Consider the following 26,885-nt stretch of genomic DNA (forward strand, 5'->3'; position numbering starts at 1 on the left):
TGACGTTTTTCCTAAGTCCATGGGTAAGAAGGTCGTCGGAGATGGAAACACCCGGATCCGCCATAGTAAAATTAAAATCTGAGATGACCAGAGAATTCATTTCTGCAACGGGGAGTTCCCAAACGGGAGGCGGTAAGAAATAATTGGTTATTGTTGATGGAAAATGCAGCTATTATAAATCAAACCTGTATCAAACCTGTATCAAACCTGTATAACATGTATGGGGGGCCGACCTCTCTTAAGAGTAGTACCCGCGCAAATTACCCCTGATTGTGTAAAGGAGATAATGCAAAATTTTTAGTGTTATATAAAGGTCTCATACTACAAGTTCTGTTTAGAAGTGTTACACAAAAGAGGAAATAATTTATAATTAGAATTATACCAATATTTATTACAATAATTTATACCAATTATTGTGGCATAAAGGCTCATTGAACTGTACTCATATATTGATCTTGGATTGAATTTTGCCAGACTGTAATATCTGTACATACTGTATCGTTTTTCAAAGAATTGATATTGACAAAAGATGTAAGCCCAAAATGTATGAAATGGAATAATGTCTACCCAGTTACAACGACAGCGAAAGACAAGCCTAACTTTTCAACACATGTCGCGTTTAATCATTTTACCTGTTTAGTCCTCACAGGGCACGGTCCGGCACTGGGAGCGATAAATGTGACGTGGTGTGCCCACGTCCTAAAACAGCACCCCTGATTCCACGTTCTGACCTATGGTGGTGGTGCGGCCAAAACAAATTATACGACTCCTGCAAAAATGCCGCAGGACTTTGTGCCTTGGTCTCACTGCTATTACCAGTGTCTGTTTTTCCATCTACAGTAGAGGAGATACAATTGGCTGCACAGAAATCTGGTATGATGGCGGGCCCCTCGCGACGGCGTCGATCGGCATGGAGAGAGGGTGATCCGACATACATTGATGATGAGTATAAGTTGGCTAATCAGATCGCAGCAGGTTGGGAGTATATTTTTCTTTTAATTACTCCAAACAAAAATGTTGATTGGATAAATTACCTGCATTACAATGTCCAAAAACTTGGAAATTATACTGAACAGGGATTTGTGGCGATAAAGGAACAACTGGCAGCCACTAGTCTGACGGCGTTCCAGGATCGTGCAGCGGTTGAAATGCTTCTTGAAGGAGCAGGGGGCGTATGCAACGTTTGAAAATGTTGCACTCAACAACACGCCCCCCACTGGGTCCCACACCAGGGCCAACGATGGCCTGCAGACCCTAAACCGCAAGATGAAAAAGCATCCTGGAGTAGAATAATGTCCGCTGACAGATTTGTGGCCTCACTAATAATGATTTGGCCTAATTTGTGGTAGCCCTTTTTGCTACGATTTTGACATTATGTGGGTGTTGTATTATTCCCTGCTTAAGATCTTTGATGAGCCGACTTATAACCACTTCGATTGCCCCTACAAATTCCAAAATTGCATGAATTATATCTCCTACTGACACTAACAGTGAATTCCAGGAGCATGGTAATTACGAGGATGGATTGGACGAAAATGATCTTATTTTCTGATTTTCAGACCTGCCGAACGAGTAGAGCCTAAGCGGGTAAAATTAAAACAGCCAACGGTGATATCCCTCTCATTTTGAATTTGTCATAAAATGAATAACAAACATATAGTAAAAGGAGGGAATGTTAGAATTATTATGGAATATTCTATATGTGTTGTAAGCATTTTTCAATAAGTAATAAGGCTATAAACCAATTCATGGAACCATGGACACTTTTCCTCCACATCGTCTCCTCAAGGCCCCACAGCTCGAGGACACATTGTTTTCACACACGCTTTTCGGCAGAACACAACGGGACTGTTTTGACGGGACTCCAGCAGAAGATGGCGATAATCGCATTATTGTTTGAAAATACGGCTTTGCTTTGTTTACCTTGAAAGCATTCCTCACACTGTTGTTTTTCTAACCAGCGAGGGTGTTATTGTACTGATTACATAACCATGTTTTTCGAGTGTCGCGATTAAATACAATGATTCAGTTACTGCAATTCAGAATGCACTGGGGGCTAAGACGGTGTCACATTGCATCTCCTTGCAAGTTGTAGGCAGAGTTTGTTGAAAGATGTTTTTCCTTTTTTAATTAAATATTACTAATAATGATTTAAAAGGTTTGAATCATTATTCCAACACTCTCCTTCTGATAATCTTCATTCCCGTAGTTGTAGAAGTAATAAAGCAAAAGAAGAGCAAGCGGCAACAAAGTCGACTCCTTTAACGAAGGGTTCTCCAAAGAGGACCCCTCACCCTCCACACCCGATCCAAATATCCAAATACACGATCCACATGCAAGACTATGGACCGTTCGGATTTCCAAAGGGGATTTGTTCAGCAACAATGTTGCTCACGGCCATACTACCCTGAAAACGCCCAATCTCGTCTGATCTCGAAAGCTAAGCAGGGTTGGGCCTGGATAGTACCTGGATGGGAGACTGCTTGGGAATACCAGGTGCTGTAAGCATCTTGTCAAAACCATTTTCGACATTTCATGGATGTTCATCTCCTTTTGACATCCTAAATCATGAAAGACTTCCCTCCTCTGCACATCTCACAACATTTTATTGAAGCTCTCCTGATAATCTTCATTCCCGTAGTTGTAGAAGTAATAAAGCAAAAGAAGAGCAAGCGGCAACAAAGTCGACTCCTTTAACGAAGGGTTCACCAAAGAGGACCACTCACCCTCCACACCCGATCCAAATATCCAAATACACGATCCACATGCAAGACTATGGACCGTTCGGCTTTCCAAAGGGGATTTGTTCAGCGATAATGTTGCTCACGGCCATACTACCCTGAAAACGCCCGATCTCGTCTGATCTCGGAAGCTAAGCAGGGTTGGGCCTGGTTAGTACCTGGATGGGAGACCGCTTGGAAATACCAGGTGCTGTAAGCATCTTGTCAAAACCATTTTCGACATTTCATGGATGTTCATCTCCTTTTGACCTCCTAAATCATGAAAGACTTCCCTCCTCTGCATATCTCACAACATTTTATTGAAGCTCTCCTGATAATCTTCATTCCCGTAGTTGTAGAAGTAATAAAGCAAAAGAATAGCAAGCGGCAACAAAGTCGACTCCTTCAACGAAGGGCTTTCCAAAGAGGACCCCTCGCCCTCCACATCGGATCCAAATATCCAAATACACGATCCACATGCAAGACTATGGACTGTTTGAATTTCCAAAGGGGATTTATTCAGCAACAATCTTGCTCACGGCCATACTACCCTGAAAACGCCCGATCTCATCTGATCTCGGAAGCTAAGCAGGGTTGGGCCTGGTTAGTACCTGGATGGGAGACCGCTTGAGAATACCAGGTGCTGTAAGCATCTTGTCAAAACCATTTTCGACATTTCATGGATGTTCATCTCCTTTTGACATCCTAAATCATGAAAGACTTCCCTCCTCTGCACATCTCACAACATTTTCTTGAAGCTCTCCTTCTGATAATCTTCATTCCCGTAGTTGTAGAAGTAATAAAGCAAAAGAAGAGCAAGCGGCAACAAAGTCGACTCCTTTAACGAAGGGTTCTCCAAAGAGGACCCCTCACCCTCCACACCCGATCCAAATATCCAAATACACGATCCACATGCAAGACTATGGACCGTTCAGATTTCCAAAGGTGATTTGTTCAGCGACAATGTTGCTCACGGCCATACTACCCTGAAAACGCCCGATCTCGTCTGATCTCGGAAGCTAAGCAGGGTTGGGCCTGGTTAGTACCTGGATGGGAGACCGCTTGGGAATACCAGGTGCTGTAAGCATCTTGTCAAAACCGTTTTCGACATTTCATGGATGTTCATCTCCTTTTGACCTCCTAAATCATGAAAGACTTCCCTCCTCTGCACATCTCTCAACATTTTATTGAAGCTCTCCTTCTGATAATCTTCATTCCCGTAGTTGTAGAAGTAATAAAGCAAAAGAAGAGCAAGCGGCAACAAAGTCGACTCCTGTAACGAAGGGTTCTCCAAAGAGGACCCCTCGCCCTCCACACCCGATCCAAATATCCAAATACACGATCCACATGCAAGACTATGGACCGTTCGGATTTCCAAAGGGGATTTGTTCAGCGACAATGTTGCTCACGGCCATACTACCCTGAAAAAGCCCGATCTCGTCTGATCTTGGAAGCTAAGCAGGGTTGGGCCTGGTTAGTACCTGGATGGGAGACCGCTTGGGAATACCAGGTGCTGTAAGCATCTTGTCAAAACCATTTTCGACATTTCAAGGATGTTCATCTCCTTTTGACCTCCTAAATCATGAAAGACTTCCCTCCTCTGCACATCTCACAACATTTTATTGAAGCTCTCCTTCTGATAATCTTCATTCCCGTAGTTGTAGAAGTAATAAAGCAAAAGAAGAGCAAGCGGCAACAAAGTCGACTCCTTTAACGAAGGGTTCTCCAAAGAGGACCCCTCACCCTCCACACCCGATCCAAATATCCAAATACACGATCCACATGCAAGACTATGGACCGTTCGGATTTCCAAAGGGGATTTGTTCAGCGACAACGTTGCTCACGGCCATACTACCCTGAAAACGCCCGATCTCGTCTGATCTCGGAAGTTAAGCAGGGTTGGGCCTGGTTAGTACCTGGATGGGAGACTGCTTGGGAATACCAGGTGCTGTAAGCATCTTGTCAAAACCATTTTCGACATTTCATGGATGTTCATCTCCTTTTGACATCCTAAATCATGAAAGACTTCCCTACTCTGCACATCTCACAACATTTTATTGAAGCTCTCCTTCTGATAATCTTCATTCCCGTAGTTGTAGAAGTAATAAAGCAAAAGAAGAGCAAGCGGCAACAAAGTCGACTCCTTTAATGAAGGGTTCACCAAAGAGGACCACTCACCCTCCACACCCGATCCAAATATCCAAATACACGATCCACATGCAAGACTATGGACCGTTCGGATTTCCAAAGGGGATTTGTTCAGCGACAATGTTGATCACGGCCATACTACCCTGAAAACGCCCGATCTCGTCTGATCTCGGAAGCTAAGCAGGGTTTGGCCTGGTTAGTACCTGGATGGGAGACTGCTTGGGATTACCAGGTGCTGTAAGCATCTTGTCAAAACCATTTTCGACATTTCATGGATGTTCATCTCCTTTTGACCTCCTAAATCATAAAAGACTTCCCTCCTCTGCACATCTCACAACATTTTATTGAAGCTCTCCTTCTGATAATCTTCATTCCCATAGTTGTAGAAGTAATAAAGCAAAAGAAGAGCAAGCGGCAACAAAGTCGACTCCTTCAACGAAGGGCTTTCCAAAGAGGACCCCTCGCCCTCCACACCGGATCCAAATATCCAAATACACGATCCACATGCAAGACTATGGACCGTTTGAATTTCCAAAGGGGATTTATTCAGCAACAATGTTGCTCACGGCCATACTACCCTGAAAACGCCCGATCTCGTCTGATCTCGGAAGCTAAGCAGGGTTGGGCCTGGTTAGTACCTGGATTGGAGACCGCTTGGGAATACCAGGTGCTGTAAGCATCTTGTCAAAACCATTTTCGACATTTCATGGATGTTCAGCTCCTTTTGACATCCTAAATCATGAAAGACTTCCCTCCTCTGCACATCTCACAACATTTTATTGAAGCTCTCCTGATAATCTTCATTCCCGTAGTTGCAGAAGTAATAAAGCAAAAGAAGAGCAAGCGGCAACAAAGTCGACTCCTTTAACGAAGGGTTCTCCAAAGAGGACCCCTCACCCTCCACACCCGATCCAAATATCCAAATACACGATCCACATGCAAGACTATGGACCGTTCGGATTTCCAAAGGGGATTTGTTCAGCGACAACGTTGCTCACGGCCATACTACCCTGAAAACGCCCGATCTCGTCTGATCTCGGAAGTTAAGCAGGGTTGGGCCTGGTTAGTACCTGGATGGGAGACCGCTTGGGAATACCAGGTGCTGTAAGCATCTTGTCAAAACCATTTTCGACATTTCATGGATGTTCATCTCCTTTTGACATCCTAAATCATGAAAGACTTCCCTACTCTGCACATCTCACAACATTTTATTGAAGCTCTCCTTCTGATAATCTTCATTCCCGTAGTTGTAGAAGTAATAAAGCAAAAGAAGAGCAAGCGGCAACAAAGTCGACTCCTTTAATGAAGGGTTCACCAAAGAGGACCACTCACCCTCCACACCCGATCCAAATATCCAAATACACGATCCACATGCAAGACTATGGACCGTTCGGATTTCCAAAGGGGATTTGTTCAGCGACAATGTTGATCACGGCCATACTACCCTGAAAACGCCCGATCTCGTCTGATCTCGGAAGCTAAGCAGGGTTTGGCCTGGTTAGTACCTGGATGGGAGACTGCTTGGGATTACCAGGTGCTGTAAGCATCTTGTCAAAACCATTTTCGACATTTCATGGATGTTCATCTCCTTTTGACCTCCTAAATCATAAAAGACTTCCCTCCTCTGCACATCTCACAACATTTTATTGAAGCTCTCCTTCTGATAATCTTCATTCCCGTAGTTGTAGAAGTAATAAAGCAAAAGAAGAGCAAGCGGCAACAAAGTCGACTCCTTTAACGAAGGGTTCTCCAAAGAGGACCCCTCACCCTCCACACCCGATCCAAATATCCAAATACACGATCCACATGCAAGACTATGGACCGTTCGGATTTCCAAAGGGGATTTGTTCAGCGACAATGTTGCTCACGGCCATACTACCCTGAAAACGCCCGATCTCGTCTGATCTCGGAAGCTAAGCAGGGTTGGGCCTGGTTAGTACCTGGATGGGAGACCGCTTGGGAATACCAGGTGCTGTAAGCATCTTGTCAAAACCATTTTCGACATTTCATGGATGTTCATCTCCTTTTGACCTCCTAAATCATGAAAGACTTCCCTCCTCTGCATATCTCACAACATTTTATTGAAGCTCTCCTGATAATCTTCATTCCCGTAGTTGTAGAAGTAATAAAGCAAAAGAAGAGCAAGCGGCAACAAAGTCGACTCCTTCAACGAAGGGCTTTCCAAAGAGGACCCCTCGCCCTCCACACCGGATCCAAATATCCAAATACACGATCCACATGCAAGACTATGGACCGTTCGGATTTCCAAAGGGGATTTGTTCAGCGACAATGTTGCTCACGGCCATACTACCCTGAAAACGCCTGATCTCGTCTGATCTCGGAAGCTAAGCAGGTTTGGGCCTGGTTAGTACCTGGATGGGAGACAGCTTGGGAATACCAGGTGCTGTAAGCATCTTGTCAAAACCATTTTCGACATTTCATGGATGTTCATCTCCTTTTGACATCCTAAATCATGAAAGACTTCCCTACTCTGCACATCTCACAACATTTTATTGAAGCTCTCCTTCTGATAATCTTCATTCCCGTAGTTGTAGAAGTAATAAAGCAAAAGAAGAGCAAGCGGCAACAAAGTCGACTCCTTTAACGAAGGGTTCACCAAAGAGGACCACTCACCCTCCACACCCGATCCAAATATCCAAATACACGATCCACATGCAAGACTATGGACCGTTCGGATTTCCAAAGGGGATTTGTTCAGCGGCAATGTTGCTCACGGCCATACTACCCTGAAAACGCCCGATCTCGTCTGATCTCGGAAGCTTAGCAGGGTTGGGCCTGGTTAGTACCTGGATGGGAGACCGCTTGGGAATACCAGGTGCTGTAAGCATCTTGTCAAAACCATTTTCGACATTTCATGGATGTTCATCTCCTTTTGACCTCCTAAATCATGAAAGACTTCCCTCCTCTGCACATCTCACAACATTTTATTGAAGCTCTCCTTCTGATAATCTTCATTCCCGTAGTTGTAGAAGTAATAAAGCAAAAGAAGAGCAAGCGGCAACAAAGTCGACTCCTTTAACGAAGGGTTCTCCAAAGAGGACCCCTCACCCTCCACACCCGATCCAAATATCCAAATACACGATCCACATGCAAGACTATGGACCGTTCGGATTTCCAAAGGGGATTTGTTCAGCGACAATGTTGCTCACGGCCATACTACCCTGAAAACGCCCGATCTCGTCTGATCTCGGAAGCTAAGCAGGGTTGGGCCTGGTTAGTACCTAGATGGGAGACCTTTTGGGAATACCAGGTGCTGTAAGCATCTTGTCAAAACCATTTTCGACATTTCATGGATGTTCATCTCCTTTTGACCTCCTAAATCATGAAAGACTTCCCTCCTCTGCACATCTCACAACATTTTATTGAAGCTCTCCTTCTGATAATCTTCATTCCCGTAGTTGTAGAAGTAATAAAGCAAAAGAAGAGCAAGCGGCAACAAAGTCGACTCCTTTAACGAAGGGTTCTCCAAAGAGGACCCCTCACCCTCCACACCCGATCCAAATATCCAAATACACGATCCACATGCAAGACTATGGACCGTTCGGATTTCCAAAGGGGATTTGTTCAGCGACAGTGTTGCTCACGGCCATACTACCTTGAAAACGCCCGATCTCGTCTGATCTCAGAAGCTAAGCAGGGTTGGGCCTGGTTAGTACCTGGATGGGAGACTGCTTGGGAATACCAGGTGCTGTAAGCATCTTGTCAAAACCATTTTCGACATTTCATGGATGTTCATCTCCTTTTGACCTCCTAAATCATGAAAGACTTCCCTCCTCTGCACATCTCACAACATTTTATTGAAGCTCTCCTTCTGATAATCTTCATTCCCGTAGTTGTAGAAGTAATAAAGCAAAAGAAGAGCAAGCGGCAACAAAGTCTACTCCTTTAACGAAGGGTTCTCCAAAGAGGACCACTCACCCTCCACACCCGATCCAAATATCCAAATACACGATCCACATGCAAGACTATGGACCGTTCGGATTTCCAAAGGGGATTTGTTCAGCGACAATGTTGCTCACGGCCATACTACCCTGAAAACGCCCGATCTCGTCTGATCTTGGAAGCTAAGCAGGGTTGGGCCTGGTTAGTACCTGGATGGGAGACCGCTTGGGAATACCAGGTGCTGTAAGCATCTTGTCAAAACCATTTTCGACATTTCATGGATGTTCATCTCCTTTTGACCTCCTAAATCATGAAAGACTTCCCTCCTCTGCACATCTCACAACATTTTATTGAAGCTCTCCTTCTGATAATCTTCATTCCCGTAGTTGTAGAAGTAATAAAGCAAAAGAAGAGCAAGCGGCAACAAAGTCGACTCCTTTAACGAAGGGTTCTCCAAAGAGGACCACTCACCCTCCACACCCGATCCAAATATCCAAATACACGATCCACATGCAAGACTATGGACCGTTCGGATTTCCAAAGGGGATTTGTTCAGCAAGAATGTTGCTCACGTCCATACTACCCTGAAAACGCCCGATCTCGTCTGATCTCGGAAGCTAAGCAGGGTTGGGCCTGGTTAGTACCTGGATGGGAGACCGCTTGGGAATACCAGGTGCTGTAAGCATCTTGTCAAAACCATTTTCGACATTTCATGGATGTTCATCTCCTTTTGACCTCCTAAATCATGAAAGACTTCCCTCCTCTGCATATCTCACGACATTTTATTGAAGCTCTCCTGATAATCTTCATTCCCGTAGTTGTAGAAGCAATAAAGCAAAAGAATAGCAAGCGGCAACAAAGTCGACTCCTTCAACGAAGGGCTTTCCAAAGAGGACCCCTCGCCCTCCACACCGGATCCAAATATCCAAATACACGATCCAAATGCAAGACAATGGACCGTTTGAATTTCCAAAGGGGATTTATTCAGCGACAATGTTGCTCACGGCCATACTACCCTGAAAACGCCCGATCTCGTCTGATCTCGGAAGCTAAGCAGGGTTGGGCCTGGTTAGTACCTGGATGGGAGACCGCTTGGGAATACTAGGTGCTGTAAGCATCTTGTCAAAACCATTTTCGACATTTCATGGATGTTCATCTCCTTTTGACATCCTAAATCATGAAAGACTTCCCTACTCTGCACATCTCACAACATTTTATTGAAGCTCTCCTTCTGATAATCTTCATTCCCGTAGTTGTAGAAGTAATAAAGCAAAAGAAGAGCAAGCGGCAACAAAGTCGACTCCTTTAACGAAGGGTTCTCCAAAGAGGACCCCTCACCCTCCACACCCGATCCAAATATCCAAATACACGATCCACATGCAAGACTATGGACCGTTCGGATTTCCAAAGGGGATTTGTTCAGCGACAATGTTGCTCACGGCCATACTACCCTGAAAACGCCCGATCTCGTCTGATCTCGGAAGCTAAGCAGGGTTGGGCCTGGTTAGTACCTGGATGGGAGACCGCTTGGGAATACCAGGTGCTGTAAGCATCTTGTCAAAACCATTTTCGACATTTCATGGATGTTCATCTCCTTTTGACCTCCTAAATCATGAAAGACTTCCCTACTCTGCACATCTCACAACATTTTATTGAAGCTCTCCTTCTGATAATCTTCATTCCCGTAGTTGTAGAAGTAATAAAGCAAAAGAAGAGCAAGCGGCAACAAAGTCGACTCCTTTAACGAAGGGTTCACCAAAGAGGACCACTCACCCTCCACACCCGATCCAAATATCCAAATACACGATCCACATGCAAGACTATGGACCGTTCGGATTTCCAAAGGGGATTTGTTCAGCGGCAATGTTGCTCACGGCCATACTACCCTGAAAACGCCCGATCTCGTCTGATCTCGGAAGCTAAGCAGGGTTGGGCCTGGTTAGTACCTGGATGGGAGACCGCTTGGGAATACCAGGTGCTGTAAGCATCTTGTCAAAACCATTTTCGACATTTCATGGATGTTCATCTCCTTTTGACCTCCTAAATCATGAAAGACTTCCCTCCTCTGCACATCTCACAACATTTTATTGAAGCTCTCCTTCTGATAATCTTCATTCCCGTAGTTGTAGAAGTAATAAAGCAAAAGAAGAGCAAGCGGCAACAAAGTCGACTCCTTTAACGAAGGGTTCTCCAAAGAGGACCCCTCACCCTCCACACCCGATCCAAATATCCAAATACACGATCCACATGCAAGACTATGGACCGTTCGGATTTCCAAAGGGGATTTGTTCAGCGACAATGTTGCTCACGGCCATACTACCCTGAAAACGCCCGATCTCGTCTGATCTCGGAAGCTAAGCAGGGCTGGGCCTGGTTAGTACCTAGATGGGAGACCTTTTGGGAATACCAGGTGCTGTAAGCATCTTGTCAAAACCATTTTCGACATTTCATGGATGTTCATCTCCTTTTGACCTCCTAAATCATGAAAGACTTCCCTCCTCTGCACATCTCACAACATTTTATTGAAGCTCTCCTTCTGATAATCTTCATTCCCGTAGTTGTAGAAGTAATAAAGTAAAAGAAGAGCAAGCGGCAACAAAGTGGACTCCTTTAACGAAGGGTTCACCAAAGAGGACCCCTCACCCTCCACACCCGATCCAAATATCCAAATACACGATCCACATTCAAGACTATGGACCGTTCGGATTTCCAAAGGGGATTTGTTCAGCGACAATGTTGCTCACGGCCATACTACCCTGAAAACGCCCGATCTCGTCTGATCTCGGAAGCTAAGCAGGGTTGGGCCTGGTTAGTACCTGGATGGGAGACTGCTTGGGAATACCAGGTGCTGTAAGCATCTTGTCAAAACCATTTTCGACATTTCATGGATGTTCATCTCCTTTTGACATCCTAAATCATGAAAGACTTCCCTACTCTGCACATCTCACAACATTTTATTGAAGCTCTCCTTCTTATAATCTTCATTCCCGTAGTTGTAGAAGTAATAAAGCAAAAGAAGAGCAAGCGGCAACAAAGTCGACTCCTTTAACGAAGGGTTCTCCAAAGAGGACCCCTCACCCTCCACACCCGATCCAAATATCCAAATACACGATCCACATGCAAGACTATGGACTGTTCGGATTTCCAAAGGGGATTTGTTCAGCAACATGGTTGCTCACGGCCATACTACCCTGAAAACGCCTGATCTCGTCTGATCTCGGAAGCTAAGCAGGGTTGAGCCTGGTTAGTACCTGGATGGGAGACCGCTTGGGAATACCAGGTGCTGTAAGCATCTTGTCAAAACCATTTTCGACATTTCATGGATGTTCATCTCCTTTTGACATCCTAAATCATGAAAGACTTCCCTACTCTGCACATCTCACAACATTTTATTGAAGCTCTCCTTCTGATAATCTTCATTCCCGTAGTTGTAGAAGTAATAAAGCAAAAGAAGAGCAAGCGGCAACAAAGTCGACTCCTTTAACGAAGGGTTCACCAAAGAGGACCCCTCACCCTCCACACCCGATCCAAATATCCAAATACACGATCCACATGCAAGACTATGGACCGTTCGGATTTCCAAAGAGGATTTGTTCAGCGACAATGTTGCTCACGGCCATACTACCCTGAAAACGCCCGATCTCGTCTGATCTCGGAAGCTAAGCAGGGTTGGGCCTGGTTAGTACCTGGATGGGAGACTGCTTGGGAATACCAGGTGCTGTAAGCATCTTGTCAAAACCATTTTCGACATTTCATGGATGTTCATCTCCTTTTGACCTCCTAAATCATGAAAGACTTCCCTCCTCTGCACATCTCACAACATTTTATTGAAGCTCTCCTTCTGATAATCTTCATTCCCGTAGTTGTAGAAGTAATAAAGCAAAAGAAGAGCAAGCGGCAACAAAGTCTACTCCTTTAACGAAGGGTTCTCCAAAGAGGACCACTCATCCTCCACACCCGATCCAAATATCCAAATACACGATCCACATGCAAGACTATGGACCGTTCGGATTTCCAAAGGGGATTTGTTCAGCGACAATGTTGCTCACGGCCATACTACCCTGAAAACGCCCGATCTCGTCTGATCTCGGAAGCTAAGCAGGGTTGGGCCTGGTTAGTACCTGGATGGGAGACCGCTTGGGAATACCAGGTGCTGTAAGCATCTTGTCAAAACCATTTTCGACATTTCATGGATGTTCATCTCCTTTTGACCTCCTAAATCATGAAAGACTTCCCTCCTCTGCACATCTCACAACATTTTATTGAAGCTCTCCTTCTGATAATCTTCATTCCCGTAGTTGTAGAAGTAATAAAGCAAAAGAAGAGCAAGCGGCAACAAAGTCGACTCCTTTAACGAAGGGTTCTCCAAAGAGGACCACTCACCCTCCACACCCGATCCAAATATCCAAATACACGATCCACATGCAAGACTATGGACCGTTCGGATTTCCAAAGGGGATTTGTTCAGCAAGAATGTTGCTCACGGCCATACTACCCTGAAAACGCCCGATCTCGTCTGATCTCGGAAGCTAAGCAGGGTTGGGCCTGGTTAGTACCTGGATGGGAGACCGCTTGGGAATACCAGGTGCTGTAAGCATCTTGTCAAAACCATTTTCGACATTTCATGGATGATCATCTCCTTTTGACCTCCTAAATCATGAAAGACTTCCCTACTCTGCACATCTCACAACATTTTATTGAAGCTCTCCTTCTTATAATCTTCATTCCCGTAGTTGTAGAAGTAATAAAGCAAAAGAAGAGCAAGCGGCAACAAAGTCGACTCCTTTAACGAAGGGTTCTCCAAAGAGGACCCCTCACCCTCCACACCCGATCCAAATATCCAAATACACGATCCACATGCAAGACTATGGACTGTTCGGATTTCCAAAGGGGATTTGTTCAGCAACATGGTTGCTCACGGCCATACTACCCTGAAAACGCCTGATCTCGTCTGATCTCGGAAGCTAAGCAGGGTTGGGCCTGGTTAGTACCTGGATGGGAGACCGCTTGGGAATACCAGGTGCTGTAAGCATCTTGTCAAAACCATTTTCGACATTTCATGGATGTTCATCTCCTTTTGACATCCTAAATCATGAAAGACTTCCCTACTCTGCACATCTCACAACATTTTATTGAAGCTCTCCTTCTGATAATCTTCATTCCCGTAGTTGTAGAAGTAATAAAGCAAAAGAAGAGCAAGCGGCAACAAAGTCGACTCCTTTAACGAAGGGTTCACCAAAGAGGACCCCTCACCCTCCACACCCGATCCAAATATCCAAATACACGATCCACATGCAAGACTATGGACCGTTCGGATTTCCAAAGAGGATTTGTTCAGCGACAATGTTGCTCACGGCCATACTACCCTGAAAACGCCCGATCTCGTCTGATCTCGGAAGCTAAGCAGGGTTGGGCCTGGTTAGTACCTGGATGGGAGACTGCTTGGGAATACCAGGTGCTGTAAGCATCTTGTCAAAACCATTTTCGACATTTCATGGATGTTCATCTCCTTTTGACCTCCTAAATCATGAAAGACTTCCCTCCTCTGCACATCTCACAACATTTTATTGAAGCTCTCCTTCTGATAATCTTCATTCCCGTAGTTGTAGAAGTAATAAAGCAAAAGAAGAGCAAGCGGCAACAAAGTCTACTCCTTTAACGAAGGGTTCTCCAAAGAGGACCACTCATCCTCCACACCCGATCCAAATATCCAAATACACGATCCACATGCAAGACTATGGACCGTTCGGATTTCCAAAGGGGATTTGTTCAGCGACAATGTTGCTCACGGCCATACTACCCTGAAAACGCCCGATCTCGTCTGATCTCGGAAGCTAAGCAGGGTTGGGCCTGGTTAGTACCTGGATGGGAGACCGCTTGGGAATACCAGGTGCTGTAAGCATCTTGTCAAAACCATTTTCGACATTTCATGGATGTTCATCTCCTTTTGACCTCCTAAATCATGAAAGACTTCCCTCCTCTGCACATCTCACAACATTTTATTGAAGCTCTCCTTCTGATAATCTTCATTCCCGTAGTTGTAGAAGTAATAAAGCAAAAGAAGAGCAAGCGGCAACAAAGTCGACTCCTTTAACGAAGGGTTCTCCAAAGAGGACCACTCACCCTCCACACCCGATCCAAATATCCAAATACACGATCCACATGCAAGACTATGGACCGTTCGGATTTCCAAAGGGGATTTGTTCAGCAAGAATGTTGCTCACGGCCATACTACCCTGAAAACGCCCGATCTCGTCTGATCTCGGAAGCTAAGCAGGGTTGGGCCTGGTTAGTACCTGGATGGGAGACCGCTTGGGAATACCAGGTGCTGTAAGCATCTTGTCAAAACCATTTTCGACATTTCATGGATGATCATCTCCTTTTGACCTCCTAAATCATGAAAGACTTCCCTCCTCTGCATATCTCACGACATTTTATTGAAGCTCTCCTGATAATCTTCATTCCCGTAGTTTTAGAAGCAATAAAGCAAAAGAATAGCAAAAGGCAACAAAGTCGACTCCTTCAACGAAGGGCTTTCCAAAGAGGACCCCTCGCCCTCCACACCGGATCCAAATATCCAAATACACGATCCAAATGCAAGACAATGGACCGTTTGAATTTCCAAAGGGGATTTATTCAGCGACAATGTTGCTCACGGCCATTCTACCCTGAAAACGCCCGATCTCGTCTGATCTCGGAAGCTAAGCAGGGTTGGGCCTGGTTAGTACCTGGATGGGAGACCGCTTGGGAATACTAGGTGCTGTAAGCATCTTGTCAAAACCATTTTCGACATTTCATGGATGTTCATCTCCTTTTGACATCCTAAATCATGAAAGACTTCCCTACTCTGCACATCTCACAACATTTTATTGAAGCTCTCCTTCTGATAATCTTCATTCCCGTAGTTGTAGAAGTAATAAAGCAAAAGAAGAGCAAGCGGCAACAAAGTCGACTCCTTTAACGAAGGGTTCTCCAAAGAGGACCCCTCACCCTCCACACCCGATCCAAATATCCAAATACACGATCCACATGCAAGACTATGGACCGTTCGGATTTCCAAAGGGGATTTGTTCAGCGACAATGTTGCTCACGGCCATACTACCCTGAAAACGCCCGATCTCGTCTGATCTCGGAAGCTAAGCAGGGTTGGGCCTGGTTAGTACCTGGATGGGAGACCGCTTGGGAATACCAGGTGCTGTAAGCATCTTGTCAAAACCATTTTCGACATTTCATGGATGTTCATCTCCTTTTGACCTCCTAAATCATGAAAGACTTCCCTACTCTGCACATCTCACAACATTTTATTGAAGCTCTCCTTCTGATAATCTTCATTCCCGTAGTTGTAGAAGTAATAAAGCAAAAGAAGAGCAAGCGGCAACAAAGTCGACTCCTTTAACGAAGGGTTCACCAAAGAGGACCACTCACCCTCCACACCCGATCCAAATATCCAAATACACGATCCACATGCAAGACTATGGACCGTTCGGATTTCCAAAGGGGATTTGTTCAGCGGCAATGTTGCTCACGGCCATACTACCCTGAAAACGCCCGATCTCGTCTGATCTCGGAAGCTAAGCAGGGTTGGGCCTGGTTAGTACCTGGATGGGAGACCGCTTGGGAATACCAGGTGCTGTAAGCATCTTGTCAAAACCATTTTCGACATTTCATGGATGTTCATCTCCTTTTGACCTCCTAAATCATGAAAGACTTCCCTCCTCTGCACATCTCACAACATTTTATTGAAGCTCTCCTTCTGATAATCTTCATTCCCGTAGTTGTAGAAGTAATAAAGCAAAAGAAGAGCAAGCGGCAACAAAGTCGACTCCTTTAACGAAGGGTTCTCCAAAGAGGACCCCTCACCCTCCACACCCGATCCAAATATCCAAATACACGATCCACATGCAAGACTATGGACCGTTCGGATTTCCAAAGGGGATTTGTTCAGCGACAATGTTGCTCACGGCCATACTACCCTGAAAACGCCCGATCTCGTCTGATCTCGGAAGCTAAGCAGGGTTGGGCCTGGTTAGTACCTAGATGGGAGACCTTCTGGGAATACCAGGTGCTGGAAGCATCTTGTCAAAACCATTTTCGACATTTCATGGATGTTCATCTCCTTTTGACCTCCTAAATCATGAAAGACTTCCCTCCTCTGCACATCTCACAACATTTTATTGAAGCTCTCCTTCTGATAATCTTCATTCCCGTAGTTGTAGAAGTAATAAAGCAAAAGAAGAGCAAGCGGCAACAAAGTCGACTCCTTTAACGAAGGGTTCACCAAAGAGGACCCCTCACCCTCCACACCCGATCCAAATATCCAAATACACGATCCACATGCAAGACTATGGACCGTTCGGATTTCCAAAGAGGATTTGTTCAGCGACAATGTTGCTCACGGCCATACTACCCTGAAAACGCCCGATCTCGTCTGATCTCGGAAGCTAAGCAGGGTTGGGCCTGGTTAGTACCTGGATGGGAGACTGCTTGGGAATACCAGGTGCTGTAAGCATCTTGTCAAAACCATTTTCGACATTTCATGGATGTTCATCTCCTTTTGACATCCTAAATCATGAAAGACTTCCCTACTCTGCACATCTCACAACATTTTATTGAAGCTCTCCTTCTTATAATCTTCATTCCCGTAGTTGTAGAAGTAATAAAGCAAAAGAAGAGCAAGCGGCAACAAAGTCGACTCCTTTAACGAAGGGTTCACCAAAGAGGACCACTCACCCTCCACACCCGATCCAAATATCCAAATACACGATCCACATGCAAGACTATGGACCGTTCGGATTTCCAAAGGGGATTTGTTCATCGACAATGTTGCTCACGGCCATACTACCCTGAAAACGCCCGATCTCGTCTGATCTCGGAAGCTAAGCAGGGTTGGGCCTGGTTAGTACCTGGATGGGAGACTGCTTGGGAATACCAGGTGCTGTAAGCATCTTGTCAAAACCATTTTCGACATTTCATGGATGTTCATCTCCTTTTGACCTCCTAAATCATGAAAGACTTCCCTCCTCTGCATATCTCACAACATTTTATTGAAGCTCTCCTGATAATCTTCATTCCCGTAGTTGTAGAAGTAATAAAGCAAAAGAATAGCAAGCGGCAACAAAGTCGACTCCTTCAACGAAGGGCTTTCCAAAGAGGACCCTTCGCCCTCCACATCGGATCCAAATATCCAAATACACGATCCACATGCAAGACTATGGACCGTTTGAATTTCCAAAGGGGATTTATTCGGCGACAATGTTGCTCACGGCCATACTACCCTGGAAACGCCCGATCTCGTCTGATCTCGGAAGCTAAGCAGGTTTGGGCCTGGTTAGTACCTGGATGGGAGACCGCTTGGGAATACCAGGTGCTGTAAGCATCTTGTCAAAACCGTTTTCGACATTTCATGGATGTTCATCTCCTTTTGACCTCCTAAATCATGAAAGACTTCCCTCCTCTGCACATCTCACAACATTTTTTGAAGCTCTCCTTCTGATAATCTTCATTCCCGTAGTTGTAGAAGTAATAAAGCAAAAGAAGAGCAAGCGGCAACAAAGTCGACTCCTTTAACGAAGGGTTCTCCAAAGAGGACCCCTCACCCTCCACACCCGATCCAAATATCCAAATACACGATCCACATGCAAGACTATGGACCGTTCCGATTTCCAAAGGGGATTTGTTCAGCGACAATGTTGCTCACGGCCATACTACCCTGAAAACGCCCGATCTCGTCTGATCTCGGAAGCTAAGCAGGGTTGGGCCTGGTAGGTACCTGGATGGGAGACTGCATGGGAATACCAGGTGCTGTAAGCATCTTGTCAAAACCATTTTCGACATTTCATGGATGTTCATCTCCTTTTGACATCCTAAATCATGAAAGACTTCCCTCCTCTGCACATCTCTCAACATTTTATTGAAGCTCTCCTTCTGATAATCTTCATTCCCGTAGTTGTAGAAGTAATAAAGCAAAAGAATAGCAAGCGGCAACAAAGTCGACTCCTTCAACGAAGGGCTTTCCAAAGAGGACCCCTCGCCCTCCACATCGGATCCAAATATCCAAAAAAACCATTTTCGACATTTCATGGATGTTCAGCTCCTTTTGACATCCTAAATCATGAAAGACTTCCCTACTCTGCACATCTCACAACATTTTATTGAAGCTCTCCTTCTGATAATCTTCATTCCCGTAGTTGTAGAAGTAATAAAGCAAAAGAAGAGCAAGCGGCAACAAAGTCGACTCCTTTAACGAAGGGTTCACCAAAGAGGACCACTCACCCTCCACACCCGATCCAAATATCCAAATACACGATCCACATGCAAGACTATGGACCGTTCGGCTTTCCAAAGGGGATTTGTTCAGCGATAATGTTGCTCACGGCCATACTACCCTGAAAACGCCTGATCTCGTCTGATCTCGGAAGCTAAGCAGGGTTGGGCCTGGTTAGTACCTGGATGGGAGACCGCTTGGGAATACCAGGTGCTGTAAGCATCTTGTCAAAACCATTTTCGACATTTCATGGATGTTCATCTCCTTTTGACCTCCTAAATCATGAAAGACTTCCCTCCTCTGCATATCTCACAACATTTTATTGAAGCTCTCCTTCTGATAATCTTCATTCCCGTAGTTGTAGAAGTAATAAGGCAAAAGAAGAGCAAGCGGCAACAAAGTCGACTCCTTTAACGAAGGGTTCTCCAAAGAGGACCCCTCACCCTCCACACCCGATCCAAATATCCAAATACACGATCCACATGCAAGACTATGGACCGTTTGAATTTCCAAAGGGGATTTATTCAGCAACAATGTTGCTCACGGCCATACTACCCTGAAAACGCCCGGTCTCGTCTGATCTCGGAAGCTAAGCAGGTTTGGGCCTGGTTAGTACCTGGATGGGAGACCGCTTGGGAATACCAGGTGCTGTAAGCATCTTGTCAAAACCATTTTCGACATTTCATGGATGTTCATCTCCTTTTGCCATCCTAAATCATGAAAGACTTCCCTCCTCTGCACATCTCACAACATTTTATTGAAGCTCTCCTTCTGATAATCTTCATTCCCGTAGTTGTAGAAGTAATAAAGCAAAAGAAGAGCAAGCGGCAACAAAGTCGACTCCTTTAACGAAGGGTTCTCCAAAGAGGACCCCTCACCCTCCACACCCGATCCAAATATCCAAGTACACGATCCACATGCAAGACTATGGACCGTTCGGATTTCCAAAGGGGATTTGTTCAGCGACAATGTTGCTCACGGCCATACTACCCTGAAAACGCCCGATCTCGTCTGATCTTGGAAGCTAAGCAGGGTTGTGCCTGGTTAGTACCTGGATGGGAGACCGCTTGGGAATACCAGGTGCTGTAAGCATCTTGTCAAAACCGTTTTCGACATTTCATGGATGTTCATCTCCTTTTGACCTCCTAAATCATGAAAGACTTCCCTCCTCTGCACATCTCACAACATTTTATTGAAGCTCTCCTTCTGATAATCTTCATTCCCGTAGTTGTAGAAGTAATAAAGCAAAAGAAGAGCAAGCGGCAACAAAGTCGACTCCTTTAACGAAGGGTTCTCCAAAGAGGACCCCTCACCCTCCACACCCGATCCAAATATCCAAATACACGATCCACATGCAAGACTATGGACCGTTCGGATTTCCAAAGGGGATTTGTTCAGCGACAATGTTGCTCACGGCCATACTACCCTGAAAACGCCCGATCTCGTCTGTTCTCGGAAGCTAAGCAGGGTTGGGCCTGGTTTGTACCTGGATGGGAGACTGCTTGGGAATACCAGGTGCTGTAAGCATCTTGTCAAAACCATTTTCGACATTTCATGGATGTTCATCTCCTTTTGACATCCTAAATCATGAAAGACTTCCCTCCTCTGCACATCTCTCAACATTTTATTGAAGCTCTCCTTCTGATAATCTTCATTCCCGTAGTTGTAGAAGTAATAAAGCAAAAGAATAGCAAGCGGCAACAAAGTCGACTCCTTCAACGAAGGGCTTTCCAAAGAGGACCCCTCGCCCTCCACATCGGATCCAAATATCCAAAAAAACCATTTTCGACATTTCATGGATGTTCAGCTCCTTTTGACATCCTAAATCATGAAAGACTTCCCTACTCTGCACATCTCACAACATTTTATTGAAGCTCTCCTTCTGATAATCTTCATTCCCGTAGTTGTAGAAGTAATAAAGCAAAAGAAGAGCAAGCAGCAATAAAGTCGACTCCTTTAACGAAGGGTTCACCAAAGAGGACCACTCACCCTCCACACCCGATCCAAATATCCAAATACACGATCCACATGCAAGACTATGGACCGTTCGGCTTTCCAAAGGGGATTTGTTCAGCGATAATGTTGCTCACGGCCATACTACCCTGAAAACGCCCGATCTCGTCTGATCTCGGAAGCTAAGCAGGGTTGGGCCTGGTTAGTACCTGGATGGGAGACCGCTTGGGAATACCAGGTGCTGTAAGCATCTTGTCAAAACCATTTTCGACATTTCATGGATGTTCATCTCCTTTTGACCTCCAAAATCATGAAAGACTTCCCTCCTCTGCATATCTCACAACATTTTATTGAAGCTCTCCTGATAATCTTCATTCCCGTAGTTGTAGAAGTAATAAAGCAAAAGAATAGCAAGCGGCAACAAAGTCGACTCCTTCAACGAAGGGCTTTCCAAAGAGGACCCCTCGCCCTCCACACCGCATCCAAATATCCAAATACACGATCCACATGCAAGACTATGGACCGTTTGAATTTCCAAAGGGGATTTATTCAGCGACAATGTTGCTCACGGCCAAACTACCCTGAAAACGCCCGATCTCGTCTGATCTCGGAAGCTAAGCAGGGTTGGGCCTGGTTAGTACCTGGATGGGAGACCGTTTGGGAATACCAGGTGCTGTAAGCATCTTGTCAAAACCATTTTCGACATTTCATGGATGTTCAGCTCCTTTTGACATCCTAAATCATGAAAGACTTCCCTACTCTGCACATCTCACAACATTTTATTGAAGCTCTCCTTCTGATAATCTTCATTCCCGTAGTTGTAGAAGTAATAAAGCAAAAGAAGAGCAAGCGGCAACAAAGTCGACTCCTTTAACGAAGGGTTCACCAAAGAGGACCACTCACCCTCCACACCCGATCCAAATATCCAAATACACGATCCACATGCAAGACTATGGACCGTTCGGCTTTCCAAAGGGGATTTGTTCAGCGATAGTGTTGCTCACGGCCATACTACCCTGAAAACGCCCGATCTCGTCTGATCTCGGAAGCTAAGCAAGGTTGGGCCTGGTTAGTACCTGGATGGGAGACCGCTTGGGAATACCAGGTGCTGTAAGCATCTTGTCAAAACCATTTTCGACATTTCATGGATGTTCATCTCCTTTTGACCTCCTAAATCATGAAAGACTTCCCTCCTCTGCATATCTCACAACATTTTATTGAAGCTCTCCTTCTGATAATCTTCATTCCCGTAGTTGTAGAAGTAATAAGGCAAAACAATAGCAAGCGGCAACAAAGTCGACTCCTTCAACGAAGGGCTTTCCAAAGAGGACCCCTCGCCCTCCACACCGGATCCAAATATCCAAATACACGATCCACATGCAAGACTATGGACCGTTTGAATTTCCAAAGGGGATTCATTCAGCGACAATGTTGCTCACGGCCATACTACCCTGAAAACGCCCGATCTCGTCTGATCTCGGAAGCTAAGCAGGGTTGGGCCTGGTTAGTACCTGGATGGGAGACCGTTTGGGAATACCAGGTGCTGTAAGCATCTTGTCAAAACCATTTTCGACATTTCATGGATGTTCATCTCCTTTTGACATCCTAAATCATGAAAGACTTCCCTCCTCTGCACATCTCTCAACATTTTATTGAAGCTCTCCTTCTGATAATCTTCATTCCCGTAGTTGTAGAAGTAATAAGGCAAAAGAATAGCAAGCGGCAACAAAGTCGACTCCTTCAACGAAGGGCTTTCCAAAGAGGACCCCTCGCCCTCCACACCGCATCCAAATATCCAAATACACGATCCACATGCAAGACTATGGACCGTTTGAATTTCCAAAGGGGATTTATTCAGCAACAATGTTGCTCACGGCCATACTACCCTGAAAACGCCCGATCTCGTCTGATCTCGGAAGCTAAGCAGGGTTGGGCCAGGTTAGTACCTGGATGGGAGACCGCTTGGGAATACCAGGTGCTGTGAGCATCTTGTCAAAACCATTTTCGACATTTCATGGATGTTCAGCTCCTTTTGACATCCTAAATCATGAAAGACTTCCCTACTCTGCACATCTCACAACATTTTATTGAAGCTCTCCTTCTGATAATCTTCATTCCCGTAGTTGTAGAAGTAATAAGGCAAAAGAAGAGCAAGCGGCAACAAAGTCGACTCCTTTAACGAAGGGTTCACCAAAGAGGACCACTCACCCTCCACACCCGATCCAAATATCCAAATACACGATCCACATGCAAGACTATGGACCGTTCGGATTTCCAAAGGGGATTTGTTCAGCGACAATGTTGCTCACGGCCAATACTACCCTGAAAACGCCCGATCTCGTCTGATCTCGGAAGCTAAGCAGGGTTGGGCCTGGTTAGTACCTGGATGGGAGACCGCTTGGGAATACCAGGTGCTGTAAGCATCTTGTCAAAACCATTTTCGACATTTCATGGATGTTCATCTCCTTTTGACATCCTAAATCATGAAAGACTTCCCTACTCTGCACATCTCACAACATTTTATTGAAGCTCTCCTTCTGATATTCTTCATTCCCGTAGTTGTAGAAGTAATAAAGCAAAAGAAGAGCAAGCGGCAACAAAGTCGACTCCTTTAACGAAGGGTTCACCAAAGAGGACCACTCACCCTCCACACCCGATCCAAATATCCAAATACACGATCCACATGCAAGACTATGGACCGTTCGGATTTCCAAAGGGGATTTGTTCAGGGATAATGTTGCTCACGGCCATACTACCCTGAAAACGCCCGATCTCGTCTGATCTCGGAAGCTAAGCAGGGTTGGGCCTGGTTAGTACCTGGATGGGAGACCGCTTGGGAATACCAGGTGCTGTAAGCATCTTGTCAAAACCATTTTCGACATTTCATGGATGTTCATCTCCTTTTGACCTCCTAAATCATGAAAGACTTCCCTCCTCTGCATATCTCACAACATTTTATTGAAGCTCTCCTTCTGATAATCTTCATTCCGTAGTTGTAGAAGTAATAAAGCAAAAGAAGAGCAAGCGGCAACAAAGTCGACTCCTTTAACGAAGGGTTCACCAAAGAGGACCACTCACCCTCCACACCCGATCCAAATATCCAAATACACGATCCACATGCAAGACTATGGACCGTTCGGCTTTCCAAAGGGGATTTGTTCAGCGATAATGTTGCTCACGGCCATACTACCCTGAAAACGCCTGATCTCGTCTGATCTCGGAAGCTAAGCAGGGTTGGGCCTGGTTAGTACCTGGATGGGAGACCGCTTGGGAATACCAGGTGCTGTAAGCATCTTGTCAAAACCATTTTCGACATTTCATGGATGTTCATCTCCTTTTGACCTCCTAAATCATGAAAGACTTCCCTCCTCTGCATATCTCACAACATTTTATTGAAGCTCTCCTGATAATCTTCATTCCCGTAGTTGTAGAAGTAATAAAGCAAAAGAATAGCAAGCGGCAACAAAGTCGACTCCTTCAACGAAGGGCTTTCCAAAGAGGACCCCTCGCCCTCCACACCGCATCCAAATATCCAAATACACGATCCACATGCAAGACTATGGACCGTTCGGATTTCCAAAGGGGATTTGTTCAGCGACAATGTTGCTCACGGCCATACTACCCTGAAAACGCCCGATCTCGTCTGATCTCGGAAGCTAAGCAGGGTTGGGCCTGGTTAGTACCTGGATGGGAGACGGCTTGGGAATACCAGGTGCTGTAAGCATCTTGTCAAAACCATTTTCGACATTTCATGGATGTTCATCTCCTTTTGACCTCCTAAATCATGAAAGACTTCCCTCCTCTGCACATCTCACAACATTTTATTGAAGCTCTCCTTCTGATAATCTTCATTCCCGTAGTTGTAGAAGTAATAAGGCAAAAGAAGAGCAAGCGGCAACAAAGTCGACTCCTTTAACGAAGGGTTCACCAAAGAGGACCACTCACCCTCCACACCCGATACAAATATCCAAATACACGATCCACATGCAAGACTATGGACCGTTTGAATTTCCAAAGGGGATTTATTCAGCAACAATGTTGCTCACGGCCATACTACCCTGAAAACGCCCGGTCTCGTCTGATCTCGGAAGCTAAGCAGGGTTGGGCCTGGTTAGTACCTGGATGGGAGACCGCTTGGGAATACCAGGTGCTGTAAGCATCTTGTCAAAACCATTTTCGACATTTCATGGATGTTCATCTCCTTTTGACATCCTAAATCATGAAAGACTTCCCTACTCTGCACATCTCACAACATTTTATTGAAGCTCTCCTTCTGATAATCTTCATTCCCGTAGTTGTAGAAGTAATAAAGCAAAAGAAGAGCAAGCGGCAACAAAGTCGACTCCTTTAACGAAGGGTTCACCAAAGAGGACCACTCACCCTCCACACCCGATCCAAATATCCAAATACACGATCCACATGCAAGACTATGGACCGTTCGGCTTTCCAAAGGGGATTTGTTCAGCGATAATGTTGCTCACGGCCATACTACCCTGAAAACGCCCGATCTCGTCTGATCTCGGAAGCTAAGCAGGGTTGGGCCTGGTTAGTACCTGGATGGGAGACCGCTTGGGAATACCAGGTGCTGTAAGCATCTTGTCAAAACCATTTTCGACATTTCATGGATGTTCATCTCCTTTTGACCTCCTAAATCATGAAAGACTTCCCTCCTCTGCATATCTCACAACATTTTATTGAAGCTCTCCTTCTGATAATCTTCATTCCCGTAGTTGTAGAAGTAATAAGGCAAAAGAAGAGCAAGCGGCAACAAAGTCGACTCCTTTAACGAAGGGTTCACCAAAGAGGACCACTCACCCTCCACACCCGATCCAAATATCCAAATACACGATCCACATGCAAGACTATGGAACGTTTGAATTTCCAAAGGGGATTTATTCAGCAACAATGTTGCTCACGGCCATACTACCCTGAAAACGCCCGATCTCGTCTGATCTCGGAAGCTAAGCAGGGTTGGGCTTGGTTAGTACCTGGATGGGAGACCGTTTGGGAATACCAGGTGCTTTAAGCATCTTGTCAAAACCATTTTCGACATTTCATGGATGTTCAGCTCCTTTTGGTATCCTAAATCATGAAAGACTTCCCTACTCTGCACATCTCACAACATTTTATTGAAGCTCTCCTTCTGATAATCTTCATTCCCGTAGTTGTAGAAGTAATAAAGCAAAAGAAGAGCAAGCGGCAACAAAGTCGACTCCTTTAACGAAGGGTTCACCAAAGAGGACCACTCACCCTCCACACCCGATCCAAATATCCAAATACACGATCCACATGAAAGACTATGGACCGTTCGGATTTCCAAAGGGGATTTGTTCAGCGACAATGTTGCTCACGGCCATACTACCCTGAAAACGCCCGATCTCGTCTGATCTCGGAAGCTAAGCAGGGTTGGGCCTGGTTAGTACCTGGATGGGAAACTGCTTGGGAATACCAGGTGCTGTAAGCATCTTGTCAAAACCATTTTCGACATTTCATGGATGTTCATCTCCTTTTGACATCCTAAATCATGAAAGACTTCCCTCCTCTGCACATCTCTCAACATTTTATTGAAGCTCTCCTTCTGATAATCTTCATTCCCGTAGTTGTAGAAGTAATAAAGCAAAAGAATAGCAAGCGGCAACAAAGTCGACTCCTTCAACGAAGGGCTTTCCAAAGAGGACCCCTCGCCCTCCACATCGGATCCAAATATCCAAAAAAACCATTTTCGACATGTCATGGATGTTCAGCTCCTTTTGACATCCTAAATCATGAAAGACTTCCCTACTCTGCACATCTCACAACATTTTATTGAAGCTCTCCTTCTGATAATCTTCATTCCCGTAGTTGTAGAAGTAATAAAGCAAAAGAAGAGCAAGCGGCAACAAAGTCGACTCCTTTAA

General features: G+C 45.2%; 52 non-coding genes and 3 pseudogenes across 52 annotated transcripts; all 55 read left to right on the plus strand.

Moving 5' to 3' along the window:
• The first annotated feature begins 2,389 nt into the window (after nt 1-2,389).
• LOC144080547 (5S ribosomal RNA) lies at nt 2,390-2,508 on the plus strand. Its single transcript, XR_013302571.1, has one exon. It is a non-coding gene; the product is annotated as a 5S ribosomal RNA (ribosomal RNA).
• A 313-nt stretch (nt 2,509-2,821) lies between these two features.
• On the plus strand, nt 2,822-2,940 carry LOC144079590 (5S ribosomal RNA). The gene has a single exon (XR_013301648.1). It is a non-coding gene; the product is annotated as a 5S ribosomal RNA (ribosomal RNA).
• A 313-nt stretch (nt 2,941-3,253) lies between these two features.
• LOC144080985 (5S ribosomal RNA) lies at nt 3,254-3,372 on the plus strand. The gene has a single exon (XR_013302824.1). It is a non-coding gene; the product is annotated as a 5S ribosomal RNA (ribosomal RNA).
• Nucleotides 3,373-3,688: 316 nt separating this feature from the next.
• LOC144080827 (5S ribosomal RNA) lies at nt 3,689-3,807 on the plus strand. The gene has a single exon (XR_013302672.1). It is a non-coding gene; the product is annotated as a 5S ribosomal RNA (ribosomal RNA).
• A 316-nt stretch (nt 3,808-4,123) lies between these two features.
• Nucleotides 4,124-4,242, plus strand: LOC144080122 (5S ribosomal RNA). The gene has a single exon (XR_013302161.1). It is a non-coding gene; the product is annotated as a 5S ribosomal RNA (ribosomal RNA).
• Nucleotides 4,243-4,558: 316 nt separating this feature from the next.
• On the plus strand, nt 4,559-4,677 carry LOC144080974 (5S ribosomal RNA). Its single transcript, XR_013302814.1, has one exon. It is a non-coding gene; the product is annotated as a 5S ribosomal RNA (ribosomal RNA).
• Nucleotides 4,678-4,993: 316 nt separating this feature from the next.
• On the plus strand, nt 4,994-5,112 carry LOC144080634 (5S ribosomal RNA; annotated as a pseudogene).
• A 316-nt stretch (nt 5,113-5,428) lies between these two features.
• On the plus strand, nt 5,429-5,547 carry LOC144079919 (5S ribosomal RNA). The gene has a single exon (XR_013301967.1). It is a non-coding gene; the product is annotated as a 5S ribosomal RNA (ribosomal RNA).
• A 313-nt stretch (nt 5,548-5,860) lies between these two features.
• On the plus strand, nt 5,861-5,979 carry LOC144081166 (5S ribosomal RNA). The gene has a single exon (XR_013302999.1). It is a non-coding gene; the product is annotated as a 5S ribosomal RNA (ribosomal RNA).
• Nucleotides 5,980-6,295: 316 nt separating this feature from the next.
• Nucleotides 6,296-6,414, plus strand: LOC144080635 (5S ribosomal RNA; annotated as a pseudogene).
• A 316-nt stretch (nt 6,415-6,730) lies between these two features.
• LOC144080834 (5S ribosomal RNA) lies at nt 6,731-6,849 on the plus strand. Its single transcript, XR_013302679.1, has one exon. It is a non-coding gene; the product is annotated as a 5S ribosomal RNA (ribosomal RNA).
• A 313-nt stretch (nt 6,850-7,162) lies between these two features.
• Nucleotides 7,163-7,281, plus strand: LOC144080631 (5S ribosomal RNA; annotated as a pseudogene).
• Nucleotides 7,282-7,597: 316 nt separating this feature from the next.
• Nucleotides 7,598-7,716, plus strand: LOC144079737 (5S ribosomal RNA). The gene has a single exon (XR_013301793.1). It is a non-coding gene; the product is annotated as a 5S ribosomal RNA (ribosomal RNA).
• Nucleotides 7,717-8,032: 316 nt separating this feature from the next.
• Nucleotides 8,033-8,151, plus strand: LOC144080969 (5S ribosomal RNA). The gene has a single exon (XR_013302809.1). It is a non-coding gene; the product is annotated as a 5S ribosomal RNA (ribosomal RNA).
• A 316-nt stretch (nt 8,152-8,467) lies between these two features.
• Nucleotides 8,468-8,586, plus strand: LOC144080349 (5S ribosomal RNA). Its single transcript, XR_013302382.1, has one exon. It is a non-coding gene; the product is annotated as a 5S ribosomal RNA (ribosomal RNA).
• Nucleotides 8,587-8,902: 316 nt separating this feature from the next.
• Nucleotides 8,903-9,021, plus strand: LOC144079528 (5S ribosomal RNA). Its single transcript, XR_013301588.1, has one exon. It is a non-coding gene; the product is annotated as a 5S ribosomal RNA (ribosomal RNA).
• Nucleotides 9,022-9,337: 316 nt separating this feature from the next.
• LOC144079656 (5S ribosomal RNA) lies at nt 9,338-9,456 on the plus strand. Its single transcript, XR_013301713.1, has one exon. It is a non-coding gene; the product is annotated as a 5S ribosomal RNA (ribosomal RNA).
• A 313-nt stretch (nt 9,457-9,769) lies between these two features.
• Nucleotides 9,770-9,888, plus strand: LOC144081082 (5S ribosomal RNA). The gene has a single exon (XR_013302916.1). It is a non-coding gene; the product is annotated as a 5S ribosomal RNA (ribosomal RNA).
• Nucleotides 9,889-10,204: 316 nt separating this feature from the next.
• On the plus strand, nt 10,205-10,323 carry LOC144080837 (5S ribosomal RNA). Its single transcript, XR_013302682.1, has one exon. It is a non-coding gene; the product is annotated as a 5S ribosomal RNA (ribosomal RNA).
• Nucleotides 10,324-10,639: 316 nt separating this feature from the next.
• LOC144080838 (5S ribosomal RNA) lies at nt 10,640-10,758 on the plus strand. Its single transcript, XR_013302683.1, has one exon. It is a non-coding gene; the product is annotated as a 5S ribosomal RNA (ribosomal RNA).
• A 316-nt stretch (nt 10,759-11,074) lies between these two features.
• On the plus strand, nt 11,075-11,193 carry LOC144081056 (5S ribosomal RNA). Its single transcript, XR_013302891.1, has one exon. It is a non-coding gene; the product is annotated as a 5S ribosomal RNA (ribosomal RNA).
• A 316-nt stretch (nt 11,194-11,509) lies between these two features.
• Nucleotides 11,510-11,628, plus strand: LOC144081123 (5S ribosomal RNA). Its single transcript, XR_013302957.1, has one exon. It is a non-coding gene; the product is annotated as a 5S ribosomal RNA (ribosomal RNA).
• A 316-nt stretch (nt 11,629-11,944) lies between these two features.
• Nucleotides 11,945-12,063, plus strand: LOC144080078 (5S ribosomal RNA). The gene has a single exon (XR_013302118.1). It is a non-coding gene; the product is annotated as a 5S ribosomal RNA (ribosomal RNA).
• A 316-nt stretch (nt 12,064-12,379) lies between these two features.
• Nucleotides 12,380-12,498, plus strand: LOC144081125 (5S ribosomal RNA). The gene has a single exon (XR_013302959.1). It is a non-coding gene; the product is annotated as a 5S ribosomal RNA (ribosomal RNA).
• A 316-nt stretch (nt 12,499-12,814) lies between these two features.
• Nucleotides 12,815-12,933, plus strand: LOC144080839 (5S ribosomal RNA). Its single transcript, XR_013302684.1, has one exon. It is a non-coding gene; the product is annotated as a 5S ribosomal RNA (ribosomal RNA).
• A 316-nt stretch (nt 12,934-13,249) lies between these two features.
• Nucleotides 13,250-13,368, plus strand: LOC144080840 (5S ribosomal RNA). The gene has a single exon (XR_013302685.1). It is a non-coding gene; the product is annotated as a 5S ribosomal RNA (ribosomal RNA).
• A 316-nt stretch (nt 13,369-13,684) lies between these two features.
• LOC144081050 (5S ribosomal RNA) lies at nt 13,685-13,803 on the plus strand. The gene has a single exon (XR_013302886.1). It is a non-coding gene; the product is annotated as a 5S ribosomal RNA (ribosomal RNA).
• Nucleotides 13,804-14,119: 316 nt separating this feature from the next.
• LOC144081127 (5S ribosomal RNA) lies at nt 14,120-14,238 on the plus strand. The gene has a single exon (XR_013302960.1). It is a non-coding gene; the product is annotated as a 5S ribosomal RNA (ribosomal RNA).
• Nucleotides 14,239-14,554: 316 nt separating this feature from the next.
• On the plus strand, nt 14,555-14,673 carry LOC144080841 (5S ribosomal RNA). The gene has a single exon (XR_013302686.1). It is a non-coding gene; the product is annotated as a 5S ribosomal RNA (ribosomal RNA).
• Nucleotides 14,674-14,989: 316 nt separating this feature from the next.
• Nucleotides 14,990-15,108, plus strand: LOC144080843 (5S ribosomal RNA). Its single transcript, XR_013302687.1, has one exon. It is a non-coding gene; the product is annotated as a 5S ribosomal RNA (ribosomal RNA).
• Nucleotides 15,109-15,421: 313 nt separating this feature from the next.
• LOC144079817 (5S ribosomal RNA) lies at nt 15,422-15,540 on the plus strand. The gene has a single exon (XR_013301868.1). It is a non-coding gene; the product is annotated as a 5S ribosomal RNA (ribosomal RNA).
• Nucleotides 15,541-15,856: 316 nt separating this feature from the next.
• On the plus strand, nt 15,857-15,975 carry LOC144080844 (5S ribosomal RNA). Its single transcript, XR_013302688.1, has one exon. It is a non-coding gene; the product is annotated as a 5S ribosomal RNA (ribosomal RNA).
• A 316-nt stretch (nt 15,976-16,291) lies between these two features.
• Nucleotides 16,292-16,410, plus strand: LOC144080846 (5S ribosomal RNA). The gene has a single exon (XR_013302690.1). It is a non-coding gene; the product is annotated as a 5S ribosomal RNA (ribosomal RNA).
• Nucleotides 16,411-16,726: 316 nt separating this feature from the next.
• LOC144079868 (5S ribosomal RNA) lies at nt 16,727-16,845 on the plus strand. Its single transcript, XR_013301917.1, has one exon. It is a non-coding gene; the product is annotated as a 5S ribosomal RNA (ribosomal RNA).
• Nucleotides 16,846-17,161: 316 nt separating this feature from the next.
• Nucleotides 17,162-17,280, plus strand: LOC144081128 (5S ribosomal RNA). Its single transcript, XR_013302961.1, has one exon. It is a non-coding gene; the product is annotated as a 5S ribosomal RNA (ribosomal RNA).
• A 316-nt stretch (nt 17,281-17,596) lies between these two features.
• LOC144081129 (5S ribosomal RNA) lies at nt 17,597-17,715 on the plus strand. The gene has a single exon (XR_013302962.1). It is a non-coding gene; the product is annotated as a 5S ribosomal RNA (ribosomal RNA).
• A 313-nt stretch (nt 17,716-18,028) lies between these two features.
• LOC144079689 (5S ribosomal RNA) lies at nt 18,029-18,147 on the plus strand. The gene has a single exon (XR_013301745.1). It is a non-coding gene; the product is annotated as a 5S ribosomal RNA (ribosomal RNA).
• A 315-nt stretch (nt 18,148-18,462) lies between these two features.
• Nucleotides 18,463-18,581, plus strand: LOC144080036 (5S ribosomal RNA). Its single transcript, XR_013302078.1, has one exon. It is a non-coding gene; the product is annotated as a 5S ribosomal RNA (ribosomal RNA).
• Nucleotides 18,582-19,138: 557 nt separating this feature from the next.
• LOC144081051 (5S ribosomal RNA) lies at nt 19,139-19,257 on the plus strand. Its single transcript, XR_013302887.1, has one exon. It is a non-coding gene; the product is annotated as a 5S ribosomal RNA (ribosomal RNA).
• A 316-nt stretch (nt 19,258-19,573) lies between these two features.
• Nucleotides 19,574-19,692, plus strand: LOC144080095 (5S ribosomal RNA). The gene has a single exon (XR_013302135.1). It is a non-coding gene; the product is annotated as a 5S ribosomal RNA (ribosomal RNA).
• Nucleotides 19,693-20,008: 316 nt separating this feature from the next.
• On the plus strand, nt 20,009-20,127 carry LOC144080313 (5S ribosomal RNA). The gene has a single exon (XR_013302348.1). It is a non-coding gene; the product is annotated as a 5S ribosomal RNA (ribosomal RNA).
• Nucleotides 20,128-20,443: 316 nt separating this feature from the next.
• On the plus strand, nt 20,444-20,562 carry LOC144080347 (5S ribosomal RNA). Its single transcript, XR_013302380.1, has one exon. It is a non-coding gene; the product is annotated as a 5S ribosomal RNA (ribosomal RNA).
• Nucleotides 20,563-21,119: 557 nt separating this feature from the next.
• On the plus strand, nt 21,120-21,238 carry LOC144080847 (5S ribosomal RNA). The gene has a single exon (XR_013302691.1). It is a non-coding gene; the product is annotated as a 5S ribosomal RNA (ribosomal RNA).
• A 313-nt stretch (nt 21,239-21,551) lies between these two features.
• LOC144079585 (5S ribosomal RNA) lies at nt 21,552-21,670 on the plus strand. The gene has a single exon (XR_013301644.1). It is a non-coding gene; the product is annotated as a 5S ribosomal RNA (ribosomal RNA).
• Nucleotides 21,671-21,986: 316 nt separating this feature from the next.
• Nucleotides 21,987-22,105, plus strand: LOC144079569 (5S ribosomal RNA). Its single transcript, XR_013301628.1, has one exon. It is a non-coding gene; the product is annotated as a 5S ribosomal RNA (ribosomal RNA).
• A 316-nt stretch (nt 22,106-22,421) lies between these two features.
• On the plus strand, nt 22,422-22,540 carry LOC144080945 (5S ribosomal RNA). The gene has a single exon (XR_013302785.1). It is a non-coding gene; the product is annotated as a 5S ribosomal RNA (ribosomal RNA).
• A 316-nt stretch (nt 22,541-22,856) lies between these two features.
• Nucleotides 22,857-22,975, plus strand: LOC144079488 (5S ribosomal RNA). The gene has a single exon (XR_013301550.1). It is a non-coding gene; the product is annotated as a 5S ribosomal RNA (ribosomal RNA).
• Nucleotides 22,976-23,291: 316 nt separating this feature from the next.
• LOC144079976 (5S ribosomal RNA) lies at nt 23,292-23,411 on the plus strand. The gene has a single exon (XR_013302021.1). It is a non-coding gene; the product is annotated as a 5S ribosomal RNA (ribosomal RNA).
• Nucleotides 23,412-23,727: 316 nt separating this feature from the next.
• On the plus strand, nt 23,728-23,846 carry LOC144080848 (5S ribosomal RNA). Its single transcript, XR_013302692.1, has one exon. It is a non-coding gene; the product is annotated as a 5S ribosomal RNA (ribosomal RNA).
• A 315-nt stretch (nt 23,847-24,161) lies between these two features.
• Nucleotides 24,162-24,280, plus strand: LOC144081053 (5S ribosomal RNA). Its single transcript, XR_013302888.1, has one exon. It is a non-coding gene; the product is annotated as a 5S ribosomal RNA (ribosomal RNA).
• A 313-nt stretch (nt 24,281-24,593) lies between these two features.
• On the plus strand, nt 24,594-24,712 carry LOC144079884 (5S ribosomal RNA). Its single transcript, XR_013301933.1, has one exon. It is a non-coding gene; the product is annotated as a 5S ribosomal RNA (ribosomal RNA).
• A 316-nt stretch (nt 24,713-25,028) lies between these two features.
• LOC144081077 (5S ribosomal RNA) lies at nt 25,029-25,147 on the plus strand. Its single transcript, XR_013302911.1, has one exon. It is a non-coding gene; the product is annotated as a 5S ribosomal RNA (ribosomal RNA).
• A 316-nt stretch (nt 25,148-25,463) lies between these two features.
• Nucleotides 25,464-25,582, plus strand: LOC144080849 (5S ribosomal RNA). The gene has a single exon (XR_013302693.1). It is a non-coding gene; the product is annotated as a 5S ribosomal RNA (ribosomal RNA).
• A 316-nt stretch (nt 25,583-25,898) lies between these two features.
• Nucleotides 25,899-26,017, plus strand: LOC144080287 (5S ribosomal RNA). Its single transcript, XR_013302324.1, has one exon. It is a non-coding gene; the product is annotated as a 5S ribosomal RNA (ribosomal RNA).
• A 316-nt stretch (nt 26,018-26,333) lies between these two features.
• Nucleotides 26,334-26,452, plus strand: LOC144079736 (5S ribosomal RNA). The gene has a single exon (XR_013301792.1). It is a non-coding gene; the product is annotated as a 5S ribosomal RNA (ribosomal RNA).
• The last annotated feature ends 433 nt before the right edge of the window (nt 26,453-26,885 follow it).

This window comes from Stigmatopora argus, chromosome 8 (assembly GCF_051989625.1).
Source record: "Stigmatopora argus isolate UIUO_Sarg chromosome 8, RoL_Sarg_1.0, whole genome shotgun sequence".
NCBI classification, from domain to species: Eukaryota; Metazoa; Chordata; class Actinopteri; order Syngnathiformes; family Syngnathidae; genus Stigmatopora; species Stigmatopora argus.